The following is a 21,805-nucleotide window of genomic DNA, read 5'->3' as shown; positions in this document are numbered from 1 at the left end:
GATGGAGTTATAGGATGTCAATGCAGTTGGAGATGACACTTTTGTTTTCATCTTCCTCTAGTGCATTCACACGGAGATAGACATTACTGATGTGTATAAACAGAATTGTGTTTTGGGTACGGGACATGAAGGAGTGGGCGACGGCTGAGTTGACACGGTTGCAACAGATAAGACATGATGAAAAACTAGAAGATGATGGGAGGGCATGGAGGGGAATGCTGGACGAGAGAAAAAAAATGGGGGGGATGGACGATGAGCCATGGGTGGAGATCACCGGGTAATGAACTAGGAGGCAACTAAATAAAAGGGGAATCACTCATTGTGGACATAATGGATAGCGCATTGGTATGAATAATTGGCTAGGACACAAGTTTATTCTACAGAGACACATGCCAGATATAGGGGGGGGGGGGATATGGTTTAGTTGTGGGTGAGGCGGGGGCTAGATGTTTGGTTTATTTGATATAGGAATGTTTTCTCACACAATGAAAACTTGTAAAATGTAAATGTAAATGTTGTAGACTTGTAAAGCGTACAGCTGCCCCAGCAACGGGGCGTCCCGGCGCTGTAGACCGCTGGGGAACCCGTCCTGGCTATCCCTGTGAGATGGTCCCTTTCTGGGTATCTCCAAGGTGAAACCAGGCATCCCCGGCGTCTGTGGGGGGCCGTTGTAGAGATGAGTGAAGCTTAATGCCCAGAGTTGCCGAGTGTGTTCCTGGTTAGAGTAGGTACCGAGGCGAGAATTATCGAGTCCGTTTTGACCCTGGTCCACGACCCTGCCGCGTCGGGAATTGAACCCTGGTCCCTGGCCGATTCTCTGCTTACGGGTCTGCCGCCTCTAACTAGTGAGCCACACCTCTCCACCCTCATGCAAGGATGGGACTAAATTCCTAACTGTTGACCTAACACATACGCATGGATTGTATGGATTGTATCTAATGCAGTTAATCTTGTGGTTATGAATATGTGACAAGTCTTATTGTATAATCTCCTAGACTGTCCAAATTGGTTTATCATGATTGATGCAAATGCCAATAAAGATATATTTAAAAAAAAACCCATTATTTTCTTCATTGGCGATTTCCTGTTGGTATCGAGTGCCTCTTGTGTGTGTGAAGCCTGTATGATGCGCATTGCAACTATTAAATGAGATCTTAGATACCCGTTTTATTTAAGACCAGGCGGTTGGATGCTGATGAATCTTATGGCAACAACTTATATGAAATCAATATTGACATATCTCGTGACAGCAAACTAAGCTGGATGGTGGTGAATGTACAAGAATTTATCCTGTTAGAGCGTGGTATGCTATGAATGGTCTTTTGAGCTGTTCATATACAATGCATTATTTTGCTCATCACCTTCAGACCATTATTGGTTGTGCCCAATTGTAAGATTATTTTTGCTTCAAACCGTGATAGTGTCTGGTCTGTGCAGCGTCCTCTTACATGTTTTAAGACTGTCCATTTTATGTCTTGTGGCCCATGTCCCTTTTCTTCGAAGTGCTGGACCATGGGAGCGTTCTGAACCTTGCATTTAATCCTCGATCTATGTTGGCTGATCCTCTTCTTTATCGCTTGGGTTGTTTTCCCTAAATATGCCAGCTTGCAGGGACATATGACGCAGTATATTATGTTGTTAGTATTGCAATTCGTGAATTCAACATGTTTAATGCTGATCCCCCGGTATTCAAATTTATCGCCTTCGATGGTACTCGTGCATGAGGCACAGTTTCCACACCTGTGGTGGCCTCGAATGGGGGGGTAGCGCTAGCATTGTTCGTATGGATACCTTGGTTCTCTTTACTTGTGTGTTTGGCTCTCACCAGTTTATCTTTAATATTTTTGTTCCTTGTCAGTGTGAATATAGATATTTCCTTTAGTTCTTCCAGGCCTTTCATTGTATTCCAATTTCTCCTGACGATCTTCTTGACATCATTGTTAATACTTGAGAACGTGGTGACACAAACCAATCGTATGCCTCTTTTATGTTATTTCGGTACAAGTAATATCTCTCTAGGTGTGTACCAGGCCCTCTTCAGTACTCTTTTGAGGTGTTTTCGTGGATAGTTTCTTTCAAGTAGTTTGTTCATCAGTATGTTCGCATTGTTAAAGTTATTCTCCTTTTTCGTACAATTTCCTCTGATTCCCAAAAACTAGCTATACAGTAGATTTTCCCTTAAATTTCTTTGATGGAAGCTGGAAAAATTTGAGAATGAATTTATGTCCGTATGCTTAGTATATAGTGGCACACAGCAGCACCTCAATGGAATGGTTTGTTGTTTTCTGGATCCAGTCTGGCAGCTGAGAATTATTCTAAAATGTGGAATCTGTGTTTAGAAGTATCCATCAAAAATATTTTTTCCCACACAGTTCCACTAGGTCCGTTGATTGATAATTTTCATGATAATAATTCAAGACTGGTAGCAGACTGTTGGTAATTGAGGCCCAATGAGAACCCTATGGCATACTCTCAATGTGATATAATGAACACTGGTACAAGATTGTTTCGAGGAATTCCCTGACAGAGATGAGAAGGAAGCCATTAGCCGAAAAGAGAGAGGCACACAAGTCAGAAGAGCGCTTCGTACTCAACAGAAAAGGACTCCTTGCTGACAAGTGGGAGAGGGAGAAACAATCAGCAATGGTAGAATAAACAGGAAAAGGCTCTGGACTGCAGCAAGGCCTATGCTCGTTGATTGAGGAATGAGAAACAATCATGGAGCAGCAAAGTTAGAAATACATCTAGGAAAATTCATGTAGCATAGGACACACAAGTACCCGATCTAGAACAATGCAATGAAACTTGGGAAACATTTTAGTGTGAGGTTATTTTGATTTAGTGGATGACACTGCAGGCTAGGCAAACATTATAAGCTGCGCAGCTACCCGGAGTTTAGGTCACACAATGGAGGGATGGAATCAAAAAGGGAAGTAACTCCTATTTCACCTTGACAAAGACATTCGTTTTTAAAGCTAGCTATTTTTCAAACTGCATTTAGCATTTTAAGGAACCAAAAAATAAATCAACCTTGTTCATCGACATATACCGAACTGGTACTCAATGACACAGAGTGGTGGCAAAAGCACTTCTTTAACATACAAATTAGAGGACATGTATTCCAAGTTATTTAGTTTTGCTACCTACTAAGATTACCACTGACATGAAAAGCCAATGGGACTTTGTTCCTGTGGCAGAAAACACTTGCCTGCTGTGTTTGAAGAAGAATAACCAAATGTTTGCTCACGCCAATGACTTACGCTTCTTATTACTCTGGAGGATCCTGGAGAAAGAGCTTCATTAAAACCGAAGGTTTAAAAGATCACTTATTTTATTACTAGTTTCAAATGTTGCAGTGATGTCATCAATGATGTCATAGAACATGTCATGAGTGATGTCATAGTTCTAGTTACTTGAGAGGACTAGAACTGGTGAATTTCAAAGATTTTGTTTGTTTAAAACAGTATGTCTTAAATTACATTTTCATCTAACTATAACGCCCCTTTAACCATTGTTTTTTTCAGTGGTTTTCTAGCTTTTTTAATATGTAAAGTGAGATATTATTACAATTCCTAACCATAATGTCACTTAAACCCTTGTTTTTTTTCTAAACGTAAAGTAAGATGTCTATTGTTGTGCGTGGCATGGGGTTGGACACAAGGCCAAGCCTGCAGCCAGGCCATGCACCCAACCCCCTCCCCCACCGTGGACGTCCATTTGCCCACAGGCGCCCACCCTTGCCCACAGCTCATGTAACAATATAAGCCTTAAATTCACAGCACAATGGAGTAATATCAGGGTCAATTTTCTAGATGTTACTATTAAAAACAGGGGGGCACTCAGGAGGTTGAGCTATATACGAAGCCCACAGATAAGAACACCCTCCTTCATTATTCGAGTTTTTACCCTGAATCACAGAAAGACAACATACCATTTGGACAGTTTCTTCGGCTCTGTAGAAACTGTTCCACATTAGAAGAATTCTATAAACATTCGGACATTTTAAACAAGAAATTAAAAGATAGGGGATATCAAAAGAAACTCAGTCATTCATTCAGAAGAGCAAGATTTTACGGTAAGGAAAGTATGTTTAACATAACAAATAGGGAACGACAAAACAAAAGCATTGTTTTTTGAGTCAATTTTCCAATGTGAGTAATCAAATCAAAAATATGATCAATAGATATTGGAATATCCTTAATGAGGGCGAAGAGACACAATTAGAGAAGCCTATTTTTGCCTTTAGATGCAATAAAAATTTACGAAATGCTCTGGTGCACACATATAGGGAAGTGAGAGGGGATCAGTAAACCACTTTAAGTCAAGGTTGGGCCATTGGTAACCATAAATGAGGACATTGTGCTGTATGTGACCAATGCAAAGTCAGTAAATGATTGAATATAATGGTGTTAAGGTTACATCTAGAAGTCTTAACAATTGCAGCAGTATTACATATTTCCTACAATGTTCCTGTGGTCTTGGCTATGTAGGTGAGACCGGTCGGGAACTAAGACTACGTCTCATCAAACATCAATCAACATTAAAAAACGGGAAATCAAATGCCCTACTGGTAGGGCATTACACACAAACCAAACACAGGCATTTGGATTTCCAATGGTTCCTTTTGGAAAAGATTACAGGAAATAAACGTGGAGGTAGTCTTGAGGAAAAAAGGAAATTGAGGGAACAATGGTACATTTCAAGGCTCAATAATATGAGACAAAGCCTCAATTCAAGGGAGGAATAAACAAAATGTACCCAACTGTAGGTTACCACTACTCAAAGGGGAATAGGTACAATAGACTTTGAATAAGTCTTGAAAAATAAGTGAGAAGTGGGAATGAAAGTCAATAACTAGGCGAATGCACCAATAGAATAACATGGCTGGGTGCAAAAAGAGGTGATAATAATTACCATAATTCCCTCCTTAAAGTCTTTGATTGGATTGCTATGCGGTGCGAGCAGGCACTGCCCATATGAAAATATTTGATATAATATTAGGTTAGAGAAACCCAAACATTAGAGTAAATGCCTACACAAGAAGCAGAATAAATAGAGAATAACCGGAAGCTTTGCAATAAGTCAGAACCCATTTAAATATGGCGGCCTCCAAAGTTTAGGACGGTAGCCGATTTTTGTTAAAAAATCACAAGGGTTAATAGAAAATAAACACCGGCGAGGATGCGATGAGAAGGGGCGGGGATATAAACGCTGAGAAACAGTGCTAGCAAGGAAAAGAAAGATGGACGAATAAGCCGCACGGATACCGTATCTGACACGAATACAGAGGTAGGAGGAATTAGAGTAGGTCCAGTTTCCGGATAGTTTGACAGGGTTACTTTGTAAAAAAAAAAAAAAAGGGCACAAATAAGGGTGAATTATTACGAACGGTAACCTATCTATTCTCTGTTACTTATGCTTCTACAGAGAATGGGCCCATAGAGGCAGAGTGGAGGCCGCTTCTACAGAAAAAAAATTAAGAATAAGATTAGCCAACCGTTATTAGGAATCCCAATAAATTTACAAAGACGTGGATTACAACTAAACCTCTAAAAAACAAGGTGGGGCATTCACCTCTTCAAGCTCTTTTCCAATAACATGCTCTTTGATAATGTGATGGCAAGTAGATCCATTGTGGTTTTCCTGGTTTTTAGCTTCGTTAGGATTCTTTGTACTTAAAAGGAGGAATATTACACACATTATTATTCTTTTTTATTATCCATCTTTTTACGCAGAAACCAAGGGACTGGACTTTTTAACAGTGCAGACGGAGAGACATAGCCTGGTCTCTGGCTTGGTATTTTGAAAGAGTGTCCAAAAGATACACGATGAAAACTGAGTAGAGCCCGTCGGTGAGTTCTGTGGGAGATAAATGTTACCATCAAACACAGAACAGCATGAGGTCAAAATGAGATTATGACAACATGACATGGTTTTCAACGGAATGAAAGTGAGCAGTTTTTTACTGAAGAAAGAAGAATGAATAAGATATAGGTATGGATGTGGGTTCATAACGGGGAAGTTCAGTATGTTGAAATGTGCATTTAATTGAGTGGGTTCAGTTACACTTGAGGGCTATATATTGGCCAACCCCAGATTGACATTATGGTGCCACAATATAAACTATGGAGAGTAATTGACACAATTTGAGTTCCAAAATAGTGCTTTGCACAAGTTTTGTTATGTACACGTAATAATGAAATTGAAACAAATGATTAGGAACATTGATTTATATAACTGCTATAAAAATGATATTTGTATATTTATATATAGGTACCAATAAAAACGATTTTAAGTGGGAGATATAATTGTGGTCTTGATAAAGGTGGTCCATATTGGTGCAACATCTCCGAAACTCGTCGATGCATCTAACAGACTAAATCTGTAGAATACACTGGCATTCTAGATGGAAACCCTGTATTAATCATATGCCTGTAATGATCACATATATGGATTAGTTGATGAACTGAGGACAAAGTGTACTGAAGGGTAAGTTACTTACCTGTAATCCTAGTTCTCTTCCAGGGGTATCCTCATCAAAGTCATAAGCACTGAATATTCCCGCCCATGTGCGGGGACCCCGGAAATAATAAAATCATATATGTAAAAAACATACATATATACAGCTCTGTATATGTATAAACATATATTATTTTTTCCCAAGCAAATGCAGCCCCTAAAAAAGAAGGCTAGGCAATGTATAAATACACATCCAATAATACATATAGGTATAATAAAACACCTAAATCTCTTTTTTATTTTTTATTTTTTAATGAGGTAAACACTCATGAGAAAGCAAAAAAGAGAAAACTGTGGGAAACACAGATCTACAACACATTGCTAGCCTGCAGGCTGCATTGCAATACAATACCATAGAGACTGAAAAGCCCTGTATAGGTAAAAACTGGCACCGTGCCTTTAAGGCAGCCCTGGCTTCCATATCCCATCATGCCTCAGGGGTGACAGTTAGGTCAGTTGTTCTTTGCGGGACCGTAGTCCTAAACACAAAGATATATCCTTTCCATAATGAATAATACACTTCTCATTTGCCTGGGGAGGTGGGTGAGTTGCTTATGACTTTGATGAGGATACCCCTGGAAGAGAACTAGGATTACAGGTAAGTAACTTACCCTTCTCTTCCAGGGGATCCTCATCAATAGTCATAAGCACTGAATAGAGTAGCAAGCTCACCTTCCACCTGCAGGCAAATGAAAAAAAGATTGTACCACACATGGAATAAGAAAATCATGAAACTGATTATGTATGGAACAGATTCCTCAAGGAGGCTTGTCCTACTTGAGTGTCTGCTCTGGTGTCCGAATCCAGACAATAGTGTCTGGTAAAGGTGTGGACAGATCTCCAAGTGGCTGCCTTGCAGATCTCGGAGAGTGGGACATTATTGAGAAAAGCAGCGGTAGCCGCTTTTCCTCTTGTAGAGTGCGCTCTAGGGCGCGCCCCCAATGGTTTCTGAGCCAGTTGATAGGCCAATGTAATACTTGAAACAATCCACCTAGCAATGGAACGTTTGGAAGCAGCAAAGCCCATATGGACAACCCCGTAGTTCACAAACAGTTGATCAGATTTCCTAACATTCTTAGTCCTATCTAGATAGAATTTTAGGACCCTTTTGACATCTAAAGAATGCAACGCCCTCTCTGCCGGAGAGGAGGGGTTGGGAAAAAAGGTTGGCAAGGAGATGGCTTGATTTACATGAAAGTCCGATACCACCTTAGGCAGGAATGAAGGATGAGTCCTCATCACTACCCTATTGAGATGAAACGTGGTGTAGGGTTCTTTAGAACAGAGGGCCTGTATCTCACTGACCCTTCGTGCTGAAGTGATGGCTATTAAAAAGGCTGTCTTCCATGTGAGGTGTTGTAGGCTAGCCTTATGAATAGGCTCAAAGGGAGAACCCATGAGCCTTGACAGAACCAAGTTTAGCTCCCAGGAAGGAGAGGGAGGTCTAACAGGGGGATAGACTTTCTTGAGACCTTGCAAGAAAACCTTCACCACCTGCAACTTAAAAAATGACTGCTGTGAAGGCGAACGCCTGTATGCTGTTATGGCTGCTAGGTGAACCTTTATGGATGAAAATTTCAACCCTGCCCTCGCTAAATGAAGAAGATAGGGCAAAATTACATCCTCCTGGCATTTTGTTGGATCATAATGATGCTGAGCACACCAAATGTAAAATCTTTTCCACTTACAAAAGTAGGAATGTCTTGTCGAAGGCCTCCTGGCTTCCTTAAGTATGGACATACACTCTTGAGGGAGGTTCAGATGTCCATACTGGAGGACTTCAGGAGCCATGCTGTTAAGCTCAGCGAGGGAAGGCTGGGATGGTAAATCTTCCCCTGCATCTTGGATAACAAGTCCGGCCTGCACGGCAGCCGTTTGTGGGGGCGGATCGACATGTGCAGGAGATCCGTGTACCACCACTGCCTCGGCCAGTCCGGTGCTATGAGGATCATCTTGGCAGATGAATTCTGCAGCTTGGTCACCACCTTGGGGATTAGTGGGAGAGGCGGAAAAGCGTACACAAATGTCATTGACCAATTGATCAAAAGGGCATTCCCTAGGGATCCTGGTCGATGGTATCTTGAGGCGAAGCCTCGGCATTTTGTGTTGTGCTCGTCCACGAAGAGGTCCACTTGCGGACGCCCCCATTCCCCGAAGATGTCTTCTAACACCTCGTCGTTTATTACCCAGTCCTCTGGTTCTTGAAAATGACGACTGAGTAAGTCCGCTTGCACGTTGAGTTCTCCTGGTAGGTGCACCGCTTTCAATGAGATGTGCCTTGCTAGGATCCAGTGCCACAGGGACTGAGCTTCCAGCGAGAGCGTCCTGGATCGAGTACCCCCCTGCTTGTTCAGGTAGTACATTGTGGTGGTATTGTCCGTCTGTACTAGAATGGTACTCGTCGTGATCGCAGGCAGGAACGCTTTGAGGGCTAGGTGGACTGCCCTGAGCTCCAGCATGTTGATGTGGTACAACTGCTCGCTGCTGGACCACCGTCCCTGAGTTTGCAGAGACCCGAAATGCGCACCCCAGCCTTGAAGGGATGCGTCCGTGATTAAGGTCTGAGTTGGGGGTTCCTGATGGAAGGGGATCCCCACTTGTAGATTCAGTGGCTTCAGCCACCACTTGACTGACTGCCTGGCCGCTGAGGAAAGGCAAACTTTTTCTTCCCACAGGGAGTTCCTTTGATCCCATTTGTCCTCGAGATCTTGCTGCAGAGGACGCATCCTTAGCCTGGCATTGGGCACTAGGAAAATGCAGGATGCCATGGCCCCTAGCAGAGATGAGATTTGTCTTGCCGACGACAGATTGTTGGATAGAATCTGCCTGCCTTTGAGGATAATGGATGACTGTCTTTCCTCCGAAGGAAACACTTTTCCTACTACGGAGTCTATAGTTGCACCCAGGTAGTGGATCCTCTGTGTTGGTGAAAAATTTGACTTTTTGGCATTCACTCTGAGACCCAACTTGCGACATAAGTTCAGACAAAGCGTCAGCTGCGATCGAACACTCTGAGGCGATGGACCCTTTATTAGCCAGTCGTCTAGGTAGGGGTAGACGAAGACTCCTGCCCGCCTCAGAGCAGCCGCTACTACTGCCACGCATTTTGTGAATACTCGAGGAGCTGACTTCAGGCCAAATGGAAGAACCTTGAACTGTTAGTGAGAGTTCCCCACCGCAAACCTGAGAAATTTCCGATGATTCCGTTGGATGGGAATATGGAAATATGCGTCCTGAAGGTCCAGCGAACACATCCAATCGCCCAACCGGAGAAGAGGATATATGTGGTGGAGCGCCAGCATGCGAAATTTTTCCTTTCTTATGTGTTTGTTCAGTATCCGTAGGTCCAAAATGGGTCTGAACTCTACCTTCGCACTCCTTTTTTGAATCAGAAAGTATCTGGAGTAAACTCCCTTTCCTCTTTGGTTTTTGGGTACTTTTTCTTTTGCAGATGTGAGCAGAAGAGTCGCCACCTCTTCTCTGAGCTGCGTTAGATGCTGGGCCGAATGAACAGGAGGAATCGATGGAGGGTGGCTTCGGAAACGAAGCGAGTACCCATGCCGCAGTATATTCAGAACCCACTTGTCCTTTGTGATGGATTGCCACTCTGGAAGATGATGCGCAACACTTCCTCCCACCGGAGCGGTGGACAGCATCGGAGGAAGCGGTTCCTCATTGCTTCCCTGGAGCCTTGTTTCCAGCGTTTGACTGCCTGTTGTTACCGCGTCCCCTGGATGGTCTGCGGGACTGGTACTGCTGCTTCTTTTGACCTTGCTGGTCCTGGTTCTTCTGCCACTGAGGGGTTTGAACCCTCTGCTGGTAGTTACGCCTGTCATTTCCCCTGCGGCGTCGAAACTCTTTCCTCTTTTCAAGCCCCACGGCTTTCATGGTCTCCAGTTCTGCTTTCATACGGGCCATTTCTTCGTCTGCATGAGACCCAAAAAGTGAACTGCCCGAGAAAGGCAGATTTAGTATTCTCGCCTGCGCTTCCGGCTTCAATGCCGTCAATCTGAGCCAAGATGATCTTCTGGCTGTGATTCCATGGGCATATGAATGTGCTGCTAGTGTTGCCCCATCTGCCGCTGCACTTATGACCTGGTTAGAAACCAGACTTCCCTCGTGCAAAATTTCTTCAAAGTCCCGTCTATCCTCTGATGGAACTTGTTCAATGAACCTCTGGAGAGAGTCCCACAAAGATCTATCATAGCGCCCCAGAAGTGCTGAGGCGCTGGCCACCTTTAGGCTAGAAGATGCCGAACCGCAAACTCTCCTCCCCCAAGAGTCTTGCGTCTTACTGTCTTTATCCGGGGGCACCGTTGAAGACCCCGCTACTGCACGCGTCTTTCTGGCAGCAGCGGTGATGACAGAGTCCGGTGGAGGATCTGATCTTAGGAACAGAGGATCTTCCGGAGCCGGACGGTACTTCTTTAGAATCCGCGCCGGTGCAGATTTGGTGGTCGCTGGCGTGAGAAAAATATCCATTACTGGTTGCAGCAAACCAGGGACTAACGGCAACAGTGGGCGTGACACTGCTCGTTCATGAAGAGTTTCAAAGATTATGGAGGAGGTGATCTCCTGAACCGGCATTGGGATATTTAATTTTGTAGCTCCTCTACACAACACTTCCTGAAAAGTAGAGATATCATCCACCGGAGATACCCTGGAGGGTGGTGTCTCCGAGAGTGTCGGCGAATAATCCCTTCTGGATGATCTAGATGACGGGGAGGAAGAAGGGGTCCTACGGCGCCTTCTCTCCGATCTGGTCGACTCTCTCCTGCGGGAGGAGGATCTGGATCGCCTCCTTGGTGTTCGAGAGCGACGTCGAGAATCTCTTCCCCGAGAACGTGATCTGACCGGTCTCGCTGGGAAGTCCATGTCTCTTAACCTTGTTAGTGAGGCCTTGACTGCGTGAGACATAGCCGAGTCCTGAGGTATCTCTCTTGCGGGACTTTGAGGTACAGCATGTCCCTCTTCCAGCGGACTAATTTCTCTTGCAGGCACTGGAGATTGATTCACAATTTCCGGTGACTCGGACCTTGAACTCGAGCCCTCTGATCCTGAAGGCGAGATAGATATAAGACGTGGTGATTCATGTTCCGAAGTTGTATATACCAGTCTATGAGGGGATTTGCGCCTTGAAACTGGCCGGATCGTAAGGCGAACATGCGACACCTCCTGAGTACCCTCTGCAGAGGACCGCCTCGACGGCGATAGGCCTATCACCGGAGACCTGGGACTTGACTCCGAGGATCAATGGAGATTTTTCTTGCCTCGACGTCGAGAACCTCGTCGTCGACGGAGGACTTGGTCTGAACGGAGGTCTAGACCCCGACGGGGAATCTCGCCTCGACGTTATGGACTTCTCCAAAGCAAGGACGGAGGCACCTGCCTCGACGTCGACTCCGACGGAGGCACCTGCCTCGACGTCGACGAAGGCTCCTGCCTCGACGTCGGTCTTGACGGAGGCGCCTGCCTCGACGTCGAATGCTCCGACGACGAATGCCTCGACGTCGCCATTCTCTTCGCCGACGATCGATCTTTCCTCGACGGCGAACTTGGTCTTGACGATGATCTTGGTCTCGACGTCGACGTAGACTTCGGAGTCGAACGCCTACGAACCTCTTGTGACGTCGACTGATCTCTCACAGTCCTCGACGTCGAATGATGCTGTTTCGATGTCGGTCGATCTTCCCTCGACGTCGAAAAATGCCTTTTAGACGTCGACCTGTGACGCCGATCCTTCGACGCCAATCTCTTAGACGTCGAAGTCGTCGACGACGAACGCATCCGCTTCGCCGCTGTATCTAAAGTCGACGACGATTTTCTTTTTGCAGCATGACTACCCCTGGACTCCTCACCTCTCAGCGACGATCCCGCCGCTGGAGTCTTCGACGCCGAGCCCGACGCCGATGGGGAGCAAACAGGGACCAGCTGCCTCGACGTTGACGGTTCTGACAAGCCGTAGAGTCTAATCCTCTCTCTCTCCTTTAAAGTCCTTTTAGAAAGGTCTTTACAATGATGACATGTAGCTGGAGAGTGAGAATCCGGCAGGCAGACAATACACACTCCTGTGTGTCTGAAGAGGCCTTCTTTTTTCCACAAGATGGACATGGAATAAATAAAGAAGGCATATTTCTGACAAAAATAGCAGAAAATCAGTCAGAAAAATACAGGATACTGACTTCTTCCCAGAAATTAATAAGAGGAAGTCCAAAAAATTACTATAATGCAAATAATTCTTGACTAAAAAGTCAAAAAGAAGAGAGCTGAATTCCAGGGTCCTGACTGAAGGAGCCGGAAAGAACAACTGACCTAACTGTCACCCCTGAGGCATGATGGGATATGGAAGCCAGGGCTGCCTTAAAGGCACGGTGCCAGTTTTTACCTATACAGGGCTTTTCAGTCTCTATGGTATTGTATTGCAATGCAGCCTGCAGGCTAGCAATGTGTTGTAGATCTGTGTTTCCCACAGTTTTCTCTTTTTTGCTTTCTCATGAGTGTTTACCTCATTAAAAAAAAGAGATTTAGGTATTTTATTATACCTATATGTATTATTGGATGTGTATTTATACATTGCCTAGCCTTCTTTTTTAGGGGCTGCATTTGCTTGGGAAAAAATAATATATGTTTATACATATACAGAGCTGTATATATGTATGTTTTTTACATATATGATTTTATTATTTCCGGGGTCCCCGCACATGGGCGGGAATATTCAGTGCTTATGACTATTGATGAGGACCCCCTGGAAGAGAATTTTGTGTTTTATCTCTCTTCTATCCTTTGTTTTCCTATGAATTTGTATTGTTTTTATACATTGTATTTTAAATATGATATAGGACATACTTTGATGTACTGAATGCAGGACCTACACCTTATATATTTCACATACGTACATGCATACAAAAATAAACAAAGCGTTAAAAACAGAGCTTTGCAGGGGTCACAAATAACTAAAAGGTAAACAAATGAGTTGTTGGTCAAAGAGGACATTGTGAATAGACTGGTTAAGGAGCACTTTCTGGCATATTATGAACAAGTAATTGTCAATTTTGTTTGAGTTTTGAACACTTAAAAGAAGTGAAATAAAGATTCTAGATAATTAGAACTAAATATAAAGACAACTAAGCAAATTAATAAAAGTGTTCCTTTGTAAAACGTTATTTTAAAGTATATAAGTAAGTATCAAACTAGTTAAGGATCTCTGCATGCATTTTCACTGAACATGTTTCCAGCAGCGATGTGCAGAATTTAATATTTTCCTTCAAGCAATTTCACAATTCACTTTTACTGTGAAATGTGTTTTTCATGCATCTCATATGAATGGATTTAATGTGAGGGTGTGCTTTGCATTAAAAAAAAGTTACTGGAGATACCAACAGGACACTGGTTCAGGAAGAAAATGTATCCTATTGAGATACTTTCCGCTCAAGCCCTGGGCGAAAATAATGCAAAATTTATTTCAGGAAATTTCACGAATTCCGCATAACACAAAATTCTGGAACTTTGCAAATGTTTCTAGTCTGACTTAATTTCCACCAAGCCTAGTTTTCAGCACATAGTTCACCTCAAAGAAATCAGACTAAGGCAGAAATATTTTGGGGTGCAGAATAATATTTGTTGATGTGAAACACCTGTATTTAATCAGTTGTATATTTTATTCAGTGCTTATGTACTCCTCATAACACAACTGAGTAACAACAAAGTCATGTTCAATGAAAAAAAAGGATTGTTAAAACAGCCAAAGAAAAATTGCCAACAGAGAGCAAATGTTTGCACAACCCCTTCAGTAATATCCTGCACACAGCTGTAAAGTTGGCATACATGCATTGAAACAATGCTACTTAATTTTGGTAAAGATCTTTATGGTAGATACTGTATCTACCTGCAGATTCCTCACCTGTTGAAAATACTCAGGCTCCAGACAGAATCTGGAAACTTCTCCATAGCTCTCCCATATAAGGGGTGCTGGATCTATCTCAGCGCTGGAAGCAATGCTACAGTGATGTCACTGGAGCCATAAAGAGCACATATTCATAACAGGGAAAAGGGTGGGATTGTTGAGGAATCTGCAGGTAGAGTATCCATCAGAAAGGCTGTTACTGAAATCAAGTACCTCTTTCTTCAGATGGATAAATAATCCTAATTGCAGACACCTCGCCCGTTGAATAGAATGCGAAATGGCCATCATTTATCCCTTCTGACTGCAAAAAATAATACTTGGGGAAGGTGCTCCACTGCAGCTCTCAGACACAGGAATACCTCTGGCCAGTGTTGAAGCAAAATTCTTAGCCCTGGTGGAGTGGGCTCAGATTCCCTCCGGCGATCCTTCTTGCAAAAGCATAGCTCATTTTTATACACAGTATTATCCCTCTGTTAAAGTCCTTTTTTGGTCCTTTAGACAGCCTTGGCTTTCTTGCTGCCTGTGTTTGTTACAAACAGCTGGGTGTCAGACCTGATCTTCTTGGTTCTGTCAATGTAAAAACTAACTGCTCTTCTAGAGTCCAACCAGTGTAATCTCTTCTCTTTGGTTGGATGGGGGGGGGGTGGGGGGGGGGAGGGCTGCAAGTAGGAAAGATAAGGGATTAACTGAGAATGAAAGAAGTCACCAACATGAGAAGAAAAATCGCTTTAGTTCTGAAAGCCTATTTGCCTGGAAGAGACATGTACAGGGCAGATGGAAGCTAAATGCATACAACTATCTGATACTCCTCACCAATATAATGGCCAAAGGAAACCAGTCAATAACTAGAACTGGAAAATGTGGAGGATCTCAACAGTTCTCATGCTGAAAGACAAAACAAGATTCAAGTGCCATTGAGGCATGATAAAAAGAGTTGGTGAAAACATGTTCATCACTTCCTTCATAAACCCTTATCATGATGAGGGATTTTAACAAGGGAGGCTTGTCTGGAAGGCAAAGAAATGCCAACAAGGCCACATGTAGCCATTGTAGGTACCCAGGGCGCAGCCCTGTTGGGCCAGCAGAAGCTCAAAGAGAAAGACAGGCAAATCCTTAATGGCATCCGCACTCTACTATGCACACCAAATCTATTCCACTTTCCAAAGTAGACAGTCAACAATTTTACTTTTACTATATATGATGGCTGCTGGAAGAGGCTCTGGTGTCCCGCTCAATCTAGGTGGAGGCTCTTGAGCTTGGGGTGCAGTAACTGACCTGGAGAACAAATCCACCCTGAGAGAAAGGTAGGAAGGGGTTGGTGACACTGTGAGAGGGACAGGAGATCTGCATAAAATACCCCTCTTAGCCAGTCTGGGCAATAAAGAAAACGTGGGCCCAGTAGTTGTCCATTTATGGGACTATGGGGATCAAAACGTGGGCCCAGTAGTTGTCCATTTATGGGACTATGGGGATCCCTGACCTGAGAAGATTTCCATCGACTGTCATCACCTTAGTGAAGACCCAAGGTGCTGTTAAAGCAACTGATGAGGAGGGATGTAGGGAGGAGTCTGCTGGAAGGGTAGGGAATACCCCTTTAAACACTCTGAAGGACCCTTTGGTCCAATGTTATGGCCTTCCAGGCCATTAGAAGGGAGGATACCTGTCCTTCCACAAGTGCACTTGCTCTTTTAAACAGCAGGAGAGCTGCTTGGTGTAATGAATCCTACATTTGCCCCTGTCCCTGTACTGATGGAGCAACCAATTCTCTTGATGGGGAAGCTGGAAGGGTTTGCATTGTTAAACATGAAATCCCTCTGAGAAGCCTAATTTTTTTGTAAACTGCCTATAATTCTTTGCTGGTGACAAGAGACCAAAAGATCGAGCCGTTGCTCTTCCAGCCTTGAACCTCTCCTAGGCTGCATCGGCATTGTACCCGAAGACATGGGTTCATATCCAGCAACATCGCTAGGATGTCTCCTGAAAAGCCCTTTAATAGGAGACAAGGCTACTTAGGAGCCAATGGCTCTAGCCACAAATCTGAAGTGTCCAGTGCAGCCCGGATGACCTATGCATCACATCCATCATAGCCCACCTCTGCAAAACAATCCATACAGCGGTCTGGGACAACCATTGCAGATATGCCCCATAGACCATGGGTACACCTCCCTAAGAGTCAGTCTGCATCAAGGGAATGAGCAGCTAGACAGCTTGCTGAGAATATCTTTTTTCCCCATTGCCTCCAGGTTTTTTTAGATTCCCTGTCAAGCAGGTGTACTATGAAGGTTCCTGGATTTTGTTTCGAGGAGGATGACATCAGCACCAGCAGACTTTCTGTGGAAGGATGTACTTGACTTAAATGGTGACTGACATGGTACTACTATATATCTTCTTGCCACCATGCAACTCACTGCAGGAACAGATGTGCACTTTCTCCACGCATCTCTCACCAGTTCCATGAGTCACTCAATAAAGGGCTGTAGCAGTTCATCTGAGGTAGTAGCAGGTTTGAGGACATCCAAAAGAATTATTGCCCTCCTTGGATTCTACAATATGTAGAGCAGTTTCAGTAATCAGCTGCCTTTCTCATGACAACATGAAAAGAGGCTATTTCTTTTGGAACTGGCCCTGAAGCGGTGGGGGGGTTGTCAATGTCTATATTAGACAAAGTGGTCAGCCCTCCTACATTTTGCAGGGAAAAATAACCTGCAGTGCCAGATTATGAGGGTGGCAGTAAATTGGCTGCCTCACTGCTATCAGTAGTACTGTGATGTACCCCTTCTAGCATATGGTTGGAGTCGGAGCCAAAAACATAATTTGACTTTATTTTGAGTTTATAAAGCACAACAGTTACCCGAAGGCGTCAAGGCTCTGTAGTCCACTAGTATTCCTAATTCAGGAGATAGCTACAAGCCGAATAACCAAGTCTTAAGAGCCTTCCTAAAGGGCATGAGCTGGGAGATGGCCTTAGTGTTTTGTGGAAGAGTGTTCCAGAGTTTACTGGCGGCAATAGAAAATGCTCTCTCCAGTTAAGCTGGTGAAGGGAGGCACTTATATGTTCTTGCCTAGATTTGTCCTCCTCCACTAACCTCTGGGCTTATCTCCTGGATTTTAAGAGTATCTTTGCCCATGTCTATACCAACCTTTCATAAGTAGGCACTGGTGCCGGTGGGGCCGGGAAAGATCTACTGGTGAGGGTCTTGGCTCCAGTGTGTTCCATGCAGAGCTGGATGGTTTGGAGGGCCTGTGGGGTACCATGGGAGTGTTGTATCGTTTAACAGGGCCTGTGCACAAGTCTCTATTTCAGTTACACGTTTAAACTTGACATCTTTTTCTAATGGTGACTTTTTACATGCCTTGTACTTACACAATTTTACAATTACAAAATAGTCCCTGACAGTGGAGATTCACACAGAAAACAATGAATATAGGCCTGAAATCAGGGCTATATTAAAGCTGTCCAGCCGGACGGAAAATGTAATAATGTATCAAATCACATAAAACACAAGAATAAAGTGGGACACAATCCTGCGTCCAACGAAACATATATAACAAAGACACAAATGAACAGAAATCCACAAATTCAGAAAAAGACCTCGGCAGGACAAAAAATGCTTGTAACTTGTATAAAGAAATGCAACAAGCAAACAATATGTAGAGACAATGTTACGCATCAGTAATTAATTCAATTGCGTTTACGGGACAATTGCCTCATTGCTTGCCCCCTGCTATTACGCTTGGTACACTACGCTAGAAACAACTTAGCTCATCACAACTCATGCCATTATAGTACTTGTATGCAAGGCTGCCATTTCACCCGTAGCAGCCACGGCGTAACACTTTAAGGTCTTGATCCATTGCTGCACCTTGAGATCGCTGTTTCTTACCACTTTTCACCCAGCATGTGTATTGTATCACACCTAGTACACGACGTCTGGATGGAAGAGTTGTACCACCTTTGTCTCTCACTAGTACTAAGTTAAAGACCATTTTTTCTAAAGTCTTTATGATCTACTTATTTTTCTGTTGTCCCCTCTAGCTTTGACTATTGTCTTTCAGGCTAAAATTCCCTCAAGCATGTCATTTTTAGGGCCCGATGATGATCCCAATTATGTTTCTACGGGATTGAAACACTGTCGACCTTGTATGCACCGTAAACCCAATTGAATGAATTACTGATGTGTAACAGTGTCTCTACATATTGTTTGCTTGTTGCATTTCTTTATACAAGTTACAAGCATTTTTTGTCCTGCCGGAGTCTTTTTATGAATTTGTGAATTTCTGTTCATTTGTGTCTTTGTTATATATGTTGCGTTGGACGCAGTATTGCGTCCCTCTTTATTCTTGTGTTTTATGTGATTTGATACATTATTACATTTTCTGTTCGGCTGGACAGCTTTAACATAGCACTGATTTCAGGCCTATATTCTTTGTTTTCTGTGTGAATCTCCCCTGTCAGGGACTATTTTGTAATTGTAACGTACTACTACCTAAGGTCCCTGACCATTACAATTGGGTTCCCTTGTTAATTAAACACATTGTCCTTACACAATAACATACTTGGAAACTATTCTGCAAGCAGTACATTTCTAAGTAAGCATTTTTTGTCCTGCCGGAGTCTTTTTCTGAATTTGTGAATTTCTGTTAATTTGTGTCGGTTATAAATGTTGCGTTGGACGCAGGACTGTGTTCCTCTTTATTTTTGTGTTTTATGTGATTTGATACATTATTAAATTTTTTGTCCGGCTGGTCAGCTTTAACATAGCACTGATTTCAGGCCTATATTCATTGTTTTCTGTGTGAATCTCCCCCTGTCAGGGACTATTTTGTAATTGTAACGTATTACTACCCAAGGTCCCTGACCATTACAATTGGGTTCCCTTGTTAATTAAACACATTGTACTTACACAATAACATACTTGGAAATTATTCTGCATGCAGTACATTTCTGAGTAAGCATTTTATCATGTCAATTGTACACTCTGTCGAAGGCTAAGAAACATTGAACGCAATGCCCTTGCATTTGGTCGTCTGGTTGGAGACAGCTCTGAGTCTGAAGACAAACAATCACATCAGCGCCGCACCAACGAGACAGTGCAACTAGAACAGTGCTATATTTATATAAACCGCCTCTGAGCCAAATTCGGCAGAGGAGCACTTCTGAGGATTATCCTTGAATGCTGTGCTTGTGACTGAGGTGCAGCCATGATGACTCTAACCTTCATCCTGCAAAGGACGGTAGCCTGAACTACATCAGATCGGCTTCCTGATGCATCATACACAGGTATTGAGGGTTTGGTTGTCCCGAGAGATATGGCAGAGGGTACTCCCAATATGCTCTCAATAGTGTAGGTAGTATTAGGTAGGAGTATGCATATAATCACATTGTAATGTTACAATGGTTGAACTGTTTATCATTTTCATTATTCTTGTAATGCTGGTTACAATGCTATATTTCAACCTACTAATAATTGCAGCTCAGGCTTTTTACACAAGAATACAATTGCCTATTTGTATCTTTCGTTTGTCTCCCTTAGACATGCCTGAGTAACAACGAAAGGGTAGATCTGTTTCTACATTTTCTTTGGGGAATTAGCGTGGTCATGTTCCGAGATTGCAGATACCATCTGGTATCCTGGACAGTTAGGGGGTCAGATGGGGCACTGTGAGCTAGCTAGGAATTGGACCAACACACTCTGATTATATGTGGACTCAGTCCCCATATCCTGATGTTTGTGTTGTCTGGATACACAGTCCTACTTAATTCACAGGAGTCATATGACAAGAGAATCCACAAGCAGAACCCCTAGCACAACCCCAAATGGTCCCATGGGGCTCGGAGGCGCACCAGAGGAGGCTGATGCATTCTGGAACATCTCCATCATTGCGTGGAGAAAAAGAGATGGATCAGCCCGGGGTGCTGGAAACTCTGAGTAAGTTAGCAGTGACGCCATGAGTGGCAATTGTGGTGGAGGCAATCAACAAGTGCCCTGGAACTGGTGTCTGCCACGGCACCACAGGCAGAAGTTTGGGCAGAGTGATGTCAATTAAGCCAGCTCAGATGACGACTCTGCTAGAGGTGGAGTAACTTGAGGTGACTTAACGTGGGACCTCAACCAGCAATTAGGGGAATCCCTAGTGTTCTTCCTCTTTGTCTTACATTGCCTCTGTTTTGCCTTGGGGAACTTTAAAGAAGGCATGGAATGACACCGGAAGGGAAATCTCTATCTGGACCTGATAGTCGTTGTGGGAATGGGCCATTAAAAGTTTTGCCCTGCAATCTTTAACAGCTTTGGCGTGCATGAGGCTGAACAGCTGACATCCCGAGTCATGCCTCAACCCAATCAGCAAAGGCAAAATGGGCATTTTCCCGATGCAGTCAAGACAGGGCTTAAATCCTGACTGCTTGAGAGGTGACATTTTCCTCAAGTACTGAACTGGAAACATTTTTTAGAGAAAATGTTTGAGAACAATATTTGAAGTTAGAGGACCAATGAGAAGAGTAGCTCCTGATCCACATCAAAGAACATGGAAAAAATGGAATTGATGTTGATGTGCAGGGGTGGGCGCTTTATGGCTCCAAAGACATCACTATGGTGTCGCTTCCAGCACTGAGATGGCGCCAGCACCACTACCAGTGGTGCAGAACTATCAAAGGTATAGGAATTAGTCTGGTGCCCGAGGATAATCAAAATGTTAAGAAACTGTAAGTAGAAGCTTCCATTAGAAAAGTGAGAGGACATTTCCTAATTTGCAATAGGGCCTGGTAACTTGCAAATCACAGAAAACCTGTACCATATTACAGAAGCAGGCACATGGGCAAAAAGGTCTTGGATGGGTATGCTAAGTGGGTGCTTCTCAAGTTGATGAAGAGACTTACCCCCGACCCTTGTGTCCATTGGGAGGTGTGCTAGATGTTCTTAAGGATAGGGGAGACCAGTCAAACACTCTAGTCCCAGTAGATCACTTTGGGAACCCTTGCTCAAACACTTTGTGGGAAAGGCTGTAGTATCAGTGTATGTGCTGGGCCAACCTGTACCTGAGTCCATGACAGTCTACAACAAAGATGGGTTCATTTGTGGCTGCATCCGCCATTAGTGGGTACTTCATGGTCCCCCTCAAGTGTAGGGGCACATGAACAAAACACACAACAAATGTCATTCTCTGTATGTTTACAGCACGTGTGTTTTTTCTTAATAGGGTACAAGGTCTGTGTTTTGACCAGGAGCATCAAGTGGGGGTGCCAACACGTGCAAATTATGGCTGTGTGGGCCTAATGAAGTCCAGAACCACATCTTCAGCTCCTCACAAAATTCCAGGTAGTTACTCTGACTGATCGATGATTTATGGTTCAGTGTCAATTACAACTGTTCTAAGCCTGTCTGT

The 21,805-nt window shown here is 43.6% G+C and overlaps 1 protein-coding gene across 5 annotated transcripts in view; it reads right to left on the bottom strand.

The window, feature by feature from the left end:
- Nucleotides 1-21,805, bottom strand: part of TTC13 (tetratricopeptide repeat domain 13) — a 1,316,170-nt gene that overhangs the window by 129,171 nt on the left and 1,165,194 nt on the right. The gene's annotated exons all lie outside the window — the stretch shown is intronic.

This window comes from Triturus cristatus, chromosome 6, assembly GCF_964204655.1.
Source record: "Triturus cristatus chromosome 6, aTriCri1.1, whole genome shotgun sequence".
NCBI classification, from domain to species: domain Eukaryota; kingdom Metazoa; phylum Chordata; class Amphibia; order Caudata; family Salamandridae; genus Triturus; species Triturus cristatus.
The sequence above is the reverse complement of the archived record's forward strand: the minus strand, read 5'-3'. Positions and strand labels throughout refer to the sequence as shown.